Source organism: Cnephaeus nilssonii (assembly GCF_951640355.1).
Source record: "Cnephaeus nilssonii genome assembly, chromosome: 17".
Taxonomy (NCBI): domain Eukaryota; kingdom Metazoa; phylum Chordata; class Mammalia; order Chiroptera; family Vespertilionidae; genus Cnephaeus; species Cnephaeus nilssonii.
The window spans coordinates 49290165-49304419 of NC_137088.1; positions in this window are offsets into that span (position 1 = coordinate 49290165).

Below are 14255 nucleotides of genomic sequence, written 5' to 3' on the forward strand. Positions count from 1 at the left end.
CTTCTGGGGCGGAGGGCGGCTAGCAGGAGAGTTAGGGAGAGAATGAGGTTTGGGAAAGGAGGAGGGGGGCGGGTGTGTGCGTGGTTGTTTTTTTTTTTTTTTAAACTTTTGGATGGTTTTGTTTTCGGGACAATTATATCTTGCCTGCCAGCTTTTGCAAGACCACCAGCTTTGTGGCCGAAACCAGAGTTTAAGAGGATTATGGTGGGTAGAATATGAGCAAACAGGGTTGAGGGTTTGACAGTGAATTCCATCTCCAAAGACACAGGACTTGGGGGCGCTCAGGAAATGGCAGGTGGACACAAACCCTCTCCCTTTTCACCCAGGAAAGGCCTGGAGGCACTGAGCACCCCACCCCAGGCCTCTGCTGCCAGACACCCTGAGGGGAAGGGACTGGGAACCGTTTAGTTTTAACGTCAGGCAGACCGCTCCTTTTTCCCTTCAGAACTTCTTCTGCCCACTCCTCCTCCGAGTGTATTTTCAGACAGGATATCCAGGGCAGGTAAGGAAAGGAAAAGTGTCCTTGGAGAGCAAGGAGCAGGAACAAAGACAGGTCTCCAAGGGAAAGCTGCCCAGAGGGCGCCTGCTGTGGGTTCCCGTCTCACCCTGCCAAGCTCAGAAGGTACCCCTAAATTCTGCAGTCAGGAGTCTGTTCCCCTCAACCCCTCCCCCTTTCCAGATTTCAAACCTAGAAAGGGGCTTGTTCCTCTGGAGGGGAACACGTCCATACGGCCCATTTAATTCCGATGTTCAGAGAGGCAGAATTCCAGACCCAATGTACCCCCACCCCTGTGTTAATGTGAAAGCAATAACACAGATGAACCCCCTCCCCCCCCCACCCAAACAAGAAACAAACCAACAACTCACCCCGGCATTGAAACAGTATCACTACAGTCTCAAAACCTGAATTTCTCTCCCGACTTTCCTGGGAATCCCATTCAGCCACCAGCCCCGGACCCCAAACCCCTTTCCAAACTGGGTAATTGTGGATCTCGGAAGCAGCTTGCGAGATCTGCTGGTTGGAAGGCTGGAGGAGGCTGAACCTGCCTCGCCATCCCTCCGGCTTGCTGTAGCTGCAGAAGCCACCTCCCTGCCCCGGCATCACAAAGGAGCGCTACCTCCACAGAGAGAAAACGTGTGGGCAAAAGCAAGTTGCTCCTAATGTGCCTCTCTTTGCAAAGGTTGGGTGAATGCACTGGCGTTTAGGAAAGTATTTAATTAGCTTCCACAAACTTCTCCTTCCCTTGTCTGCAGATTACACTGAAGTGGAGGGTTGGAAACTATTTTACACCTTGCCACTCACATGTTAATTAATCTCTATCTAACCCTAATTGCAGTTTATTCAAGCACCGCTCAACAGCTCACCCACACAATAAACACTGGTCCTACTTTTATACATATTACTTCACGTTAACACATTGAGTAATTAACTCCAGTACCAACTAATAGTGCAAACAAATATTTTCTGTAAACGAGATGATTTCAGGCAGAAGAATAGAGGACTGGGGAGACGGGGAGCTTGGAGGAGGGAGCGCTGAGATTTCACTTTGCTGCCCCCAACCTTCCAAATTCCTCCTCAGTTGCAGTATTTCCCCCCCCGCCCCCCTTTAGGGCCAAAATGCTTTATTTTTTTTTTTAAAAGAGGGACAACCAAAAGAATTAAAATATCACAAGTTTAGGGAGTTGATGGAGGGGTTCTGTGAGATCATGTAACGTTTTTCTACCTTACACATTTTCAGTGAGGGGAAAAAAAAAATCCAAATAACATAAAGGGCAAGAGGAAGGTCCAGGGGTAAGATGTTTCAAGAATGTGGATCCATTCATGGAAAAGAAAGCTTGCCAAACCCCTCCTCTCTAAACAGTCCTGTCCTTGAAAGCGATGGTTTCCCCATCCAAGTGAACCGAGATCGTGGCGGCAGATGGGAAGGCTCAGTCTCTCTCCCAAACTGGGGTACAAGCTCCACTTTGGGGGTTCGCTGCCCCCAGGCCCACAGCTAGACCAGAGAGCCACTTGACCTGGAGGGCGCGGTCGGGCCCCCCCCCCCTGCCCCCCGCAAAGCCCGCTAGGCCTCAGCGCGCTCTGCCCCGGGGACGGGGTTCCCAGGCATCGCTCCTGCAGTTTCGGGGAACCCAGGGCCCTGGCGGGCTGCCTCCCTGGACGGCGCGGGCTGGAACCCACCGCGCATGGCCTGCCAGGCCTGGACCCACCGTGGGCTCCCCCTCCGCCCTGAGGACTCATCTCCCTCCGGGCCCATCTCATTCCTGGTGCCTCAGCCCAAAGACAGACGCTTTTCCCTCAGCCCGTCTGGCCCGCGCCCAGGCCTCCACACTGCGGCTGCGGCGGGGACACGCTGCCCGAGCGAAGCCTGAGCCCTCCCCACGGGGCCAAGCCCAGCGCTTCTGCGGCTCCGCTGGGCCTGACCCAGACCGCGACCTCGGGGACCTGGGGCGGTGGGTCGCCGGACCCCGGCCAAAGCCACTCGCACGGGGGAGCCAGGCTCAACCCCAAGGACGGGAGCTCAACGTTTTAATTGAAATCGCAGTTTAGGCTCAGCTGGTGGCTGGCTGTCGATTTTGCTGGGGCTTCTCTGGTGGGAAGCATATGAAATATGACTGGCCGGCCAGCCTCCCCGCCTGCCCCCTCCCTCTAGCCTTTTTATGGTCAGTAACCCAAACATGGTAAGGATGACTTTTGTTTAAAAAAAATTTAATGCCAGAAATCGCCCTCCCGTTAGGACACATTACTGAGCAGACGCCTTGCGAAGGTGAAGCCAACCTCCGAGGAAAACCCCTTTCTTGAGCGAAAGCTCACACGTTTGCATCACTTCTGGGATCCCCCAGGGGCAAGGCAAGCATCTCTCCTCCAAAAAGGTGTCATTCCAGCCCTGGCGGCTTGTAGCTCTTGGTTCTAGATGATATTCATTAAAATACTATCATTATTTTATTTCTGATGATTAGATCCCAATACATAACGCACCATCCCATGCCACCTTCCCAGGGGGTGAGCAGCTTCGGGGCAGACGGCAGGCTCAAGGTTGCTGAGTAGATCTGATGTTATTTCTTCTGGCTACTCTGTAACTTGTTTGGAAAACAAAACAGAACCCCCCAAACTAAACAAACTTTATGGTTTAAGAAGTCTTCCTCCCTCCCTTTCTTCCTTACTTCTTTCTAAAGGGACATTTAGGATCTGATTTACATGGTGCCGAGATTCAACGCTGAAAATAGATTAACTCCTGAAGACGAATTCTTCTGCGATCTCCCCCCTCCCACCCTCAGGAAGCATTTTATTGAAAACATTCCAACCGGCTTGCCAGAGGCGGGCTCGTCCCAGGCGCACAGAGCCTTGGCCTGGGGTGTGCACGGTTTGCAGGATTAGCTCTTGCGAGAGACAAAGAGCCCCAGATACCCAGGCGAGGCGAGGCTGGGTGCCCGGAGAGCTCCCGGGCTCTGGATACCCGCTGGGAGGCGAGAGCAGTCTCGGGCCTGGCCTGGGGGACAGGTGGGCCAACGCCGTCCGCATCTGCCCGAGTCCGGGGAGGCCGGTCCCACTACACCCGGCGGCTGTTCTGCAAAGGGAACTGGTTTGTAAAATCAATGCACCGGCTTGGTTTCACCCTCAAACAGGAGAGACGCCTATAAGCCAAGGGCAGTGGGGTATCATGGTTTCCAGAATTCCCCCAACCTTCTCCGTGACAACTCAGAGCACATTCACTGCGTCTTGGGAAACCTGGGCCTCGAGCGCGCTCCTAGGCCAGAGGGAGTCCTCTCCAAAGAGCAGGTCTGCAGTGTGCCCTGCAGCGAGGGGTGCTCTCCCCTCTGCTTGATGCATATATAATCGCACATATATTTTAAATGTATTTAAATATATATCCTATATGCATATGCATGCATATTGTGTATATCTCTATGTGTACATGTATATATAGCCCTGCTATTGACAACCCTCTGCTTAGAAATGCCATTTGATTAGGAATCTGATCCAATACCCGGGCGCAGCGATTTGCCGGCAAACGTGTCATTTTGATAGGCGCAGTGGGGAAGGCAGCCGCCTCATGCAAACGTATTTTTTTGGGGTTTTTTGCTCCTGTCATGCCGTCTTGTTGTGCAACCCAAAGGAAATAATCGTTTATAGAGAACAATTATTCTTTATTAAATATATATTATACACACAAATACATATGAGTGCGTATAATATATAATGAAAACACATACGTAATAAAAAAAAAAAGACGTTTTGGTGAGTGACAGGCCCTGCCTAGTGGGGGTGATGGGGATTTCTGACTCCCTGGGAAGCAGGCTTAGGACCATCCGGGTTATTTCACTTGGCAGCTAGTTAAACTCCGCGGTGGAGCCTGCCCAAAGGTATTAGTGTTAAGTGCTGAGAGCTGGAGTTAGGGCGCCGGGGAAAGGAGGGTCTGGAAGGGGCGATGGGGGCAGAGGACCTGATTTCAGGTTCGCCCAGACTTCTGGAAGTTTGCCGGTGAGCGTAGGTGTGACCTGGCTGGCGCTTTGGCTGAGAATCTGAAAGGCTGGGGCCGCTTGACAAGTGAACCCCTGGGTTCTGCTCAGTGTGGCTTGGATAGCAGCTTCTCAGGTGTGCCTGCTAACGAAATATTCCTCCGGGCCCTGAGGTTCCCGGAGCTCGCCTGTGTTCAGCCCAACCCCACCTTCTCACCTGGGTAAAGACTTCTGCCTGCGTGCCTCACACCAGGAGTTTGGAGTTTGACTCAGGTAAAAACAAAATGGAAACTGCAAAAATGCTGAATAGAGAGCCACCTGAACCGGTCAGTTTCTTTCTATCTCTGTCTCCCTCACACACAGACCCGCCCTCTTTGCAGTTTAAACGAGGGCCATCCGTGGGTTACTTATTACCAAGGGCCTATTGCATGCCAAACACAGCAGTAAGCCAAATCCCCACTTGTCCTATGAAGTCAGTGTCTATAATCGATATGCCCAGTACAGAGACTTGAAAATTGAGGCTGTTGGAGACTAGACAAGATGTCTAAGGTCATGTAACTGGCGGTTTTAGGAACCTGTGCTCCTAACCACCGTGCTAAAAAACCGAGGTAAGCCACTAGCCCCAACAGCTGACAGAGTGTAAGTTGGGACAAACACTGAAAAATTGTTTGGCAGCATCTACTAAAATTGAAAACTTGCATTCCTCATGACCCAACAATCCCACTCGTAACTAGAACATGCCCAACAGAAATGTGTATTTATGTCACCAAAAGACATGTACTAGACTGTGCACAGCGGCAGTATTTGTCATAGTCTTAAACTGGAAATTGTCTGAATAATGAGCAAGAGGGACGCCATAAATACAGAGTGGTATGTTCACAAAATGAAATACTACACAGCAATAGGAATCCACAAATCACAGCCACACTAAACAACATCAACGAGTCTCACAAACATGATATTGAGCAAAAGCAGCCAGATCCAAAAGACTGTATTTTGCATGATTCCATTAAATTAAGTTCAGGAATAGGCAACATTTGGGGGCAAGAAGGGGGCTAATGGGGTGCTGGTGAGGCTCTATTTTCTGATCTGGGTTCCGGTTTATGAATATCTTCAAGCCGTGTATGCTTACTATTGGGATATTTTTCTATATATTTGAGACATGTCTAAATACATTTATTTGTTCACATTCTGTATACCTATTATATCTCTATATGTGTTAAATAAGTGACTAATCAGCATGAATTTATCTGCCTTGCCCCCCACTCCTCCCCCCGCCCCAGTTCCCCAAAGAGATACTGCTCCTCACCTGTCTTTTGAGTACTGCGTCTTGGATTTCTTTCTCTGAACCAGAAAACCACATAAATTAATTGGCATTTCCTATAGACTTTTAAAAACAAGCTGCATCTAAATTTCTAACATCGTTGTCTTCGGAGTTTGCACAGTTGATCCATTTTCCCAGGGCTCAATGCTTCATCAGGGGAGCTCATTTGAAGCATTCTTCTCATCTAAGACCTCAGCAGAGGAGTGGCAACTTTGAACTTGGACTTGTACTCTTTGCCGCGGGCTCCAGGTGAAGAACCCCAGGCCAGGAACTGCTTCAAACTTTCCAGACACACAATCTGGCGGGCTGCCTTGGGAGGTGGAGGGTCTGGTTGAAGGCAGGATGGGGTACGGGGTGTTTGCAGGAACTGGCACTAATAGAAAGCCTTGGCAGGCCTTAGAGCTCAACTCCCTGGGTCTTGGCCCTAGACAAGACCAGGGGGAAAGACAGGATCTTGGCTCTCTGGCAAGTGACCCAGTTAGTAGAACTAACGGTTTTGCTCTGGGAGATTTCCTATCTTAGCAGGAAAAAGCCCTGGGGCACAGAAATCAAACCCAATACATCCCCTTAGTCAAATCCATGCTGAACTCTGCCAGGGGCACTGGGGGCTAATCTGATGTCAGCACTTTTAGAAAGTTAAGAACCCACAATTAAGCAATTAAGGCGGGGGTGAGGAGGTAAGAGCAGGCGCTCTAAGTTAGCGACATGAAAAAGGTAAGAATTCTCTGGTATTGAAAGAGTGAGAGGAGGGGAGACCCCAGGTGATGGAATTCATTCATTAGTTAGCCAGCACACCTGCTCTGAGGCTTTCTATCCTGGGCACTACCTCCATGCCAGGAACACAGTGCTTGCTAGATCACTACAATCTCTGCCCTCATGCAGCTTACGGGCCTTCATGCAACCAATAGGTAGGCACACATCCCTTCTGCAAACCGTGCTCCAGGAATGAGGCATGGACGATGGGCATGGCTGGGATGGTCTAAGACAGTGGTCGGCAAGCTCGTTAGTCAACAGAGCCAAATATCAACAGTACAACGATTGAAATTTCTTTTGAGAGCCAAATTTTTTAAACTTAAACTTCTTCTAACGCCACTTCTTCAAAATAGACCCGCCCAGGCCGTGGTATTTTGTGCAAGAGCCACACTCAAGGGACCAAAGAGCCGCCTGTGGCTCGCGAGCCGCAGTTTGCCGACCACTGGTCTAAGACTCTCAAAGAGGACAAAATTAGAGGGGAAAAGTAAACAAACAGAAAACATAGCCCCAAAACCTCCCTGATGGTGAAGTTAAAATCCATCGAGGCCACAGGCTAAACTAATAAACAAAGGGTTTCTGGAGGCATTTGCATGATATGGGGAGACTCCCCCTGGCAGCTCATTGCCCAGTGCTCTTCTGGAGAGAGAATGCGCTCCCGGTGGACGTGGGTCTCCCTGGAGCACAGCATTTCTTAAGATGTTACGACACCACATGAAACTCCTTGCTGGGCTTTGTTGGGCTGAGTGTCTGAGGCAGAGTGGGTTCTGGAATCAGATCAAGTTAGAAGCCTGGCTCCACAGTTGGCTCTGCGCACAGGCAGGTTACGAACCCTTTCTGCAAGCCTGAGTTGCTCACTCTGATGGATGAACATGGACTTCAGCACAGGGTGGTGCGAGGTAAATGAGATATGCATAGACGGTTCAGCACCAGCCAAAGGAAAGCCCTCAGAGAACGCTTGCTGTTGTTATTAAAATTCCCTTGTTATTCCTAACTGCGGTCCTTCGGTCTGATGGGGGGGGAGGGGGGGGACAGGACAACAAAATTTCTTATTTTGCTTTTCACTTGTTTTTGTATATAAAGTGAGTTTTTTTTCTGATTAAAAGGCAATTAATGAAGAAATTTTGGGAAAAGCAGAGAATTACAAAGGACACAGTTAAAATTGTGCAAATCCCACTACCCAGAAATCAAAGACAATGCTTTGGCATATATTCTTTCTATGCATTTACAGGGCTGACATCATATGGTATACACTATTTTATAATCTGCTTTCCCACTAAAATAGCGTGAATATTTCCTCATCTTTTAAATATGCAACCAAGACATACTTTTAATGTCTCTGTAGTACTCCACTATATGGTTTAACATGAGTTAAAGGAGCCTTTGTTAGAGACTTAGGATTGTTCACAATTTTGTGCAATATCCCATTAGGAACATTCTCACACATAAGTTTTGTGTGAGGGGGAACTGTCCAGAGACAGGGGAGGCCAGTGTCACATATTTTTGGGTGTCCAGATGGTTGCGTTAGATTTTGAACATTTCCCTGAGAAACCTCCCTACTCCCTGCTCTTCAGAAGCCCCAGTGAGAAAGGGAGCTGCTGTGCCCTCTATGCCTTCTAGACCTTCTTGTCCCTCCATGGGCAAGCTAGCTCCTAGGCCCTGCATGTGGGTGCCTCCCTGGAGCTGGAGGTCTGGACCTGTAGGGAGAACCGTGGGCTAATGAGGCCAAAGTGGTCTATGCCTCTCCCAAGGGCTCTCAAAGGACCTTGCTCTGGCCTTGGCCAGATGTTTTGCAAATGCAAGCTGGCTGGCCAGGAGGGGACACTGCTGAGAACAGCGGGACCAGTTGGAATCTCTCACCACGCCTAGAAGAAGAATCAGAGGTTCCAGGGGAAGGAAGTACTAGAAACGAAAAGAGGGTTTCTGTCCACACAACAAACTAGGAGAGAAGGTGCCAAGTTCTTTACTCACAGGAGCTAGATTTTCATGTTGGATGTGAGTTTCTCTCTAGCAGGGAACTGCAAGCTTTTCATTACCTCTCTGATTTCCACTGATCACTGGTGATTGAAAAATAGCCAAGCCTTATTATGAGTTTTGAATAGACACAAAGTACAGAATAGTGTAATGAACCCATATATCAGCACCTAGCCCCCAAAAGATCAATCCATGGCCAATTCTAATTCATCTACATCCCCATCTACTCCCCCTTCATATTATTCTAAAGCAAGTCCCAGGCATAATATTTTTATATATAAATAAGTACCACCATCATATATATTAATAATAAGTCATTAACATCTTCAAATAGCCTGTCAGTGTTCACATTTCCAATTTTCTTATGAATGTCATGAGTTATAATAACCCTATGCTTAAATTATGGCCCACGTAAGGCCCACGCATTATGGTTGGTTATTATGCCTTTAAGTCTGTTAATGTATATGTTTCTCTCCATCTCTCTCTTTTTTCCCCCTTGTAATTTATTTCTTAAAAACAAACAAACAACACCCACAAAAACAAATCATGTTTTTGTTTTTGTGTTTGTCCTGTGGACTTTTCCACAGTCTGCGTTTTGCTGACAGCATCACATGGTGTCGGCAATTTAAACGCTCCCTTCTGAAGATGCTGCCCTTCCTCCTGGCACACCTCGAACATTCCTGTGAGAGGGAACTGCGCTAAGCCCCCTGCCCGTGACCTCCAGGAGGCAGTGGCCCCTCCGGCTCAGCCTTGGAACCAGCTGGCCACACACCAGCTGGACCCAGGCACACGGTTTGTTGGCTGAATCAAAGGACGGAAAGAGAAGAATCACACTCTCTTTTGTTTATGTTCCTGACTACAGTTAAAGGCAGACTACCTTCTCATTCTCTCTGGTTCTGGACAGAAGGCTGGTGCATTACCTTACTCATATTTAGAAAGGTATCTAGTTTTTAATGGAGGAGAAGGGAGCCATCCAGACTTTCCTTGGATATTGAGAAGATATTTATTTCAATTCCAGAATAAAGACTTCCTGCAGAGCTCCTCACTCCCACCCTTCCCCCAACCCCTTGGGGACTGAAGCAGAGGGGGTGCAGTGTAATGCACAGGAGAAACTTACCAATCTGCAAGGGAGAGCCATTTGGGGGATGAAAGAGGAGCCATGGCAAGCAAGTCTCTGTCCCGCTAAGTTAAATTGGAGCACATGCTTATATAACATAGTTCGGTGTGGGAAGTTTCTCATTTGGTTTATGTTTGCAGATTAGATTAAGTTCTCACCTAGAGAACATGAAGGAGTAAATAAATTAATATTGATCACTTTGGAGGTTATTAGTAGATCATAGTTTTGTGTTTCTTCATTCAATGACTTTTTTCTGAGAATTTATTTTTTTATTGTTTAAAGTATTACATATAGTAGTACATATATCTCCTTTTTCCCCCCCATTGACCTTCCCCCATCCTCCCCTACCCCCTGTCGCATGCCCTCATCCCACCCCCCACAGTGTCTTGTGTCCATTGGTTGTGCTTATATGCATGCATACAAGTCCTTTGGTTGATCTCTTTCCCCCGCTGCCCAACACTCCCTAGCCTTCCCACTGTAATTTGACAGTCTGTTCGGTGCTTTATTGCCTCTGTATCTATCAATGACTTTTGGCTGCAGTAAGAATAGCTGCTGACACTGAGTTCAAGCAACATAATACAGTAGGCAGTGAGAATCAAGTCTCCCTTCCACCCGAAAGCTCTAGTCTGCTTTCCCTGAGGCAACCACTGTTACTGGTTCCCTTCTATGTACAAGGCCCTGTGAGCTTAGTAATTATTAGTGATTACTGTTATTATTCCACTAACAATGTGACCCTACAAAGCAGGTGGGGCGGCTATCCCTGTCTTCACATGGAATAAATGGGCTTGGCGGGTGCTAGTGGTTAGTCTAACGCCACATGGTTAGGTGAGTGGCAAGAGCCTGAACGCATAGCTAGCCGGCGCAGGACCCCACACCCATTGCTCTTCACCATCATTTCATCCTGTCTGGGAACACAAAAACATGACTGACGAATATCCTCAAACAGTAGACTGTGGACGATCATGTGTCAAATAGTTTTGACCAGTTTGATGGTTTGACTTTCTTTCACAAAATTAAAAATGTATAGCTCACATGGTTTATATAAAAAGGAAAAGACACTGTCCCCATTTTATCGGTAAGAAAATTAGGAAGAGAGACAATGGACAGAGCAAGGGGTAGGATGGGGAAGTGAAAGGTGAAGAACTTTGGCAAGGGTTCTCAGTCTCTCTCTCTCTCTCTCTCTCCCTCCCTCCCTTCCTCTCTCTCTCCACAGACCCCTTTGACAGTCTGGTAAGACTGTGGACTCCTTCTCAGAATAATGTATAAGATAAAATATGTACAATTCCAAAGGAGACCAATCATATTGATATCTAGTTGTCAAAATCTTAACTAAACACTATTACCAGCTTCTTCTGAGTCCCTCCTACACCACTCAGTGCTCTTGGTTGCCAACAACAGAAATAGACAGCGGAATAGGAGTTCGTGGAGTAGCTCACATAACCTATCGAAGGCTGGGAAACAGGCTCAGTCAGGAACTGAGAGACAAGGGAAGTGAGACACAGTCAAAGAGCCGCAGGGTCAGCTCTGCTTGGGCGCCACTGCTGCTGGGCCACAGCCCTGTCCCTCGATGCCCTGGAATGGCCTCTCCTGCTGGCACCTCAGGTCCTTCTCCTAAGGGTCAAAGTTCTGAGCTAGAATGTCTGTTCATTAGCCTCATTCTAGCTGTCAGGGCGGGAGGAAGGGACATCCTTTTCCCTTCAATTTCCATGGGTTTTGACTTAGATTCTGGGAAGGCAAAATGACAAATGTCTATTTAATCTCGTGAAAATGTGTGTGTGTGTGTGTGTGTGTGTGTGTGTGTGTATATTACTTAAAAAAATTTTAAAGGTGGTTTGCCCTTGATTTTTTAAAAGACTCAACAATGTGTCTTGGATATTTTGCAGAACCAGCACATATAAATCCACTCTGTTCTTTCCCCCAGCTCCATTGTATTCCATTGTGGTGAAGGCTGGGATTTATTTCACTGCTCTTGGGGGGCCTCCAGTCCAGCCTGGTGAGGCAACGCTCCTGGTATCAGACATGATGTTTCTCTCTTGCTGCCCTCAGGCCAACGTGGACCGCAGTCTGTGCCCTGGGACGTGGAAGGGCGATTGTGACAGAGGCTGTTGGTGCTGGACCCACTCCCCTGGGCCTCACCACTTCACTGCAGCTAGTCCTGATGTCCCCACGGCTGTTCTTGCATTTATTTGCCTGAGGGCTTTCTGTGGTGGCCAGTTTTCTCTGTCCACCTGCCCTGCAGGCCTGAGTGCTGGAGAATTACCTTCCCTGCCCTCACCTCTCAGCTGCCCTCGATGATAAGAAGGATTTGGGTATAAATACCCCAGCTCTCTCACCTCTTAGGAGGGATAACTCTAAAATGTATGTTCTAGCCTGGCTCCCATTTCTCTAGGGCAATCAATCCCCAGCTACCAGTGGCTGCCTTTCCTTCCCAAGCATCCCTCCCCATTCCTCTATTCATGTTTCCTGAGATCACCTCCCAAGAAAACTGTTTGCATTAGAATCCCTGTCTCAGGGTCTGTTTCTAGGGAACCCAAATTAAGGCAGTGATGATGAAGAGGAGACATGGAAAGAAATTCATTTATTCATTAATTTATTTGTTCAATAATTATTTACTGAGATCCATGTCAAAGGAAAGTAGAGTACACATAAATGTAGACAAGGAAGATCAATCCTTCTTCTCCAAAGCACAAAATCAAATGGTAAAAGAGGACTTAGGTGTCAAGAATACCTTGCTCGGTACATGCAAAAATATGAAAATAGACCAGCAACTTACACCATACACAAGAATAAACTTAGAATGGATAAAATACTTAAATGGAAGTCATGATATAATAATGATCTTATAAGAAACCATAGGCAGCAAAATCTCAGACACCTCTCATAGCAACATGCTTGCTAATACATCTCCTAAAGCAAGGGAAACGGAGGAGAAAATAAGCAAATGGGACTACATCAAAATAAAAAGCTTCTGCACAGCAAAAGAAACCATCTACAAAATGAAAAGGGAGCCCACTGCATAGGAGAACATATTTTACCTACAATGCATCCGATAAGGGGTTAATTCCCAAAATATATAAGGAACTCATACAACTTAACAAAAAGAAGACAAACAATAAAATTAACAAATGGGTAAAGGACCTAAATAGACACTTCTCCAAAGTGGACATACAGATGGCCAAGAGACATATGAAAAAATGCTCAAAATCACTAATCATCCGAGAGATGAAAATTCAAATGACAACGAGGTATCACCACACACCTGTTGGAATGCTTATCACCAACAAATCAACAAATGACAAGTGTTGGCGAATGATAGGACAGTGCTGGTGGGAATGCAGACTGGTACAGCCACTATGGAAAAACAGTATGGAGTTTCCTCAAAAAATTAAAAATGGAACTGCCATTTGACCCAGTGATCCCACTTCTAGGAATATATCCTAAGAAACCAGAAACACCAATCAGAAAGGATATATGCACCCCTATGTTCATAGCAGCACAATTTACAATAGCTGAGATCTGGAAACAGCCCAAGTATTCATCAGTAGGGGAGTGGATAAAAAAGCTGTGGTACATGGACACAGACAACAGGTGGGTGAGGGCATGAGGGGGGGTAGGGGGGTAATGCGGGAATAAGGACACATATGTAACACCGTAATCAATAAAGAAATTTAAAAAAAAAAGCTGTGGTACATTTACACCATGGAATACTATGCCGCTGTAAAAAGGAAGGATCTCTTACCCTTTGAGAAAACATGGAGGGACCCGAAGAGTATTATGCTAAGGAAATAAACCAGTCAGAGAAAGACAAGTATCACATGATCTCACTCATATGGGAAATCTAATGAACAAAAATAAACTGATGAACAAAATAGATCCAGAGACAGAAACATGGAACAGACTGATGACTCTGAGAGGGAAGGCAGGGGTGGGGAGTTATTAAATGGGGAACTTTTATGCCTATATGCATAGCCCAGGGACACAGACAACAGTGTGGTAAAGGCTGAGGGGGGGGGGGGCGGGGAGGGTGACGGGGGTCAATGGGAAAAAAAGGGGGCATCTGTAATACTTTAAACAATAAAGATTAAAAAAAAAGAATGCCTTGCTCAACACGTTGTGGCCAATGTGCAGCTGGTTCTGAGTTAGTTTTTGGGAACAGGTGGAACAGGAACAGGGAGGAGCAGAGCCCAGCTTCTAAAGGCTGAGATCTGTTCGGAGCCTAAAATGTGCAGCAGGCTCTTGAGAGCTTAGTAACAGTAAAATGTTAGCTAACATTTACTGAGCACTTAGTTTTTTTTTTTTTTTTTTAAATAAAAGCACTTTACATGTATCAACACATTTCATTTAACCCAATGAGTTTATAAATATAGGTCACACTTGGGGTATATTATTCATTCTGATTATTTCTTTTTTTACAGATGAGTAAACTGAGGCCTGGGGAAATTAAGTAATTTGGCCAAGATCGAAGGGCTAGTGATTGCCACTGATTGTCTGAAATCGGCGCCAAGGTCAGCCTGACTGCAAGCCTGGCCCGCCGTCCTCAGCTTCCATCACCCCTGCACACCAGCCACCCAGGGGCTACAGTCCTGGTCCCTGCTTCGACCTTTACTTGAACATTTAACTGGAGTGGTTTGC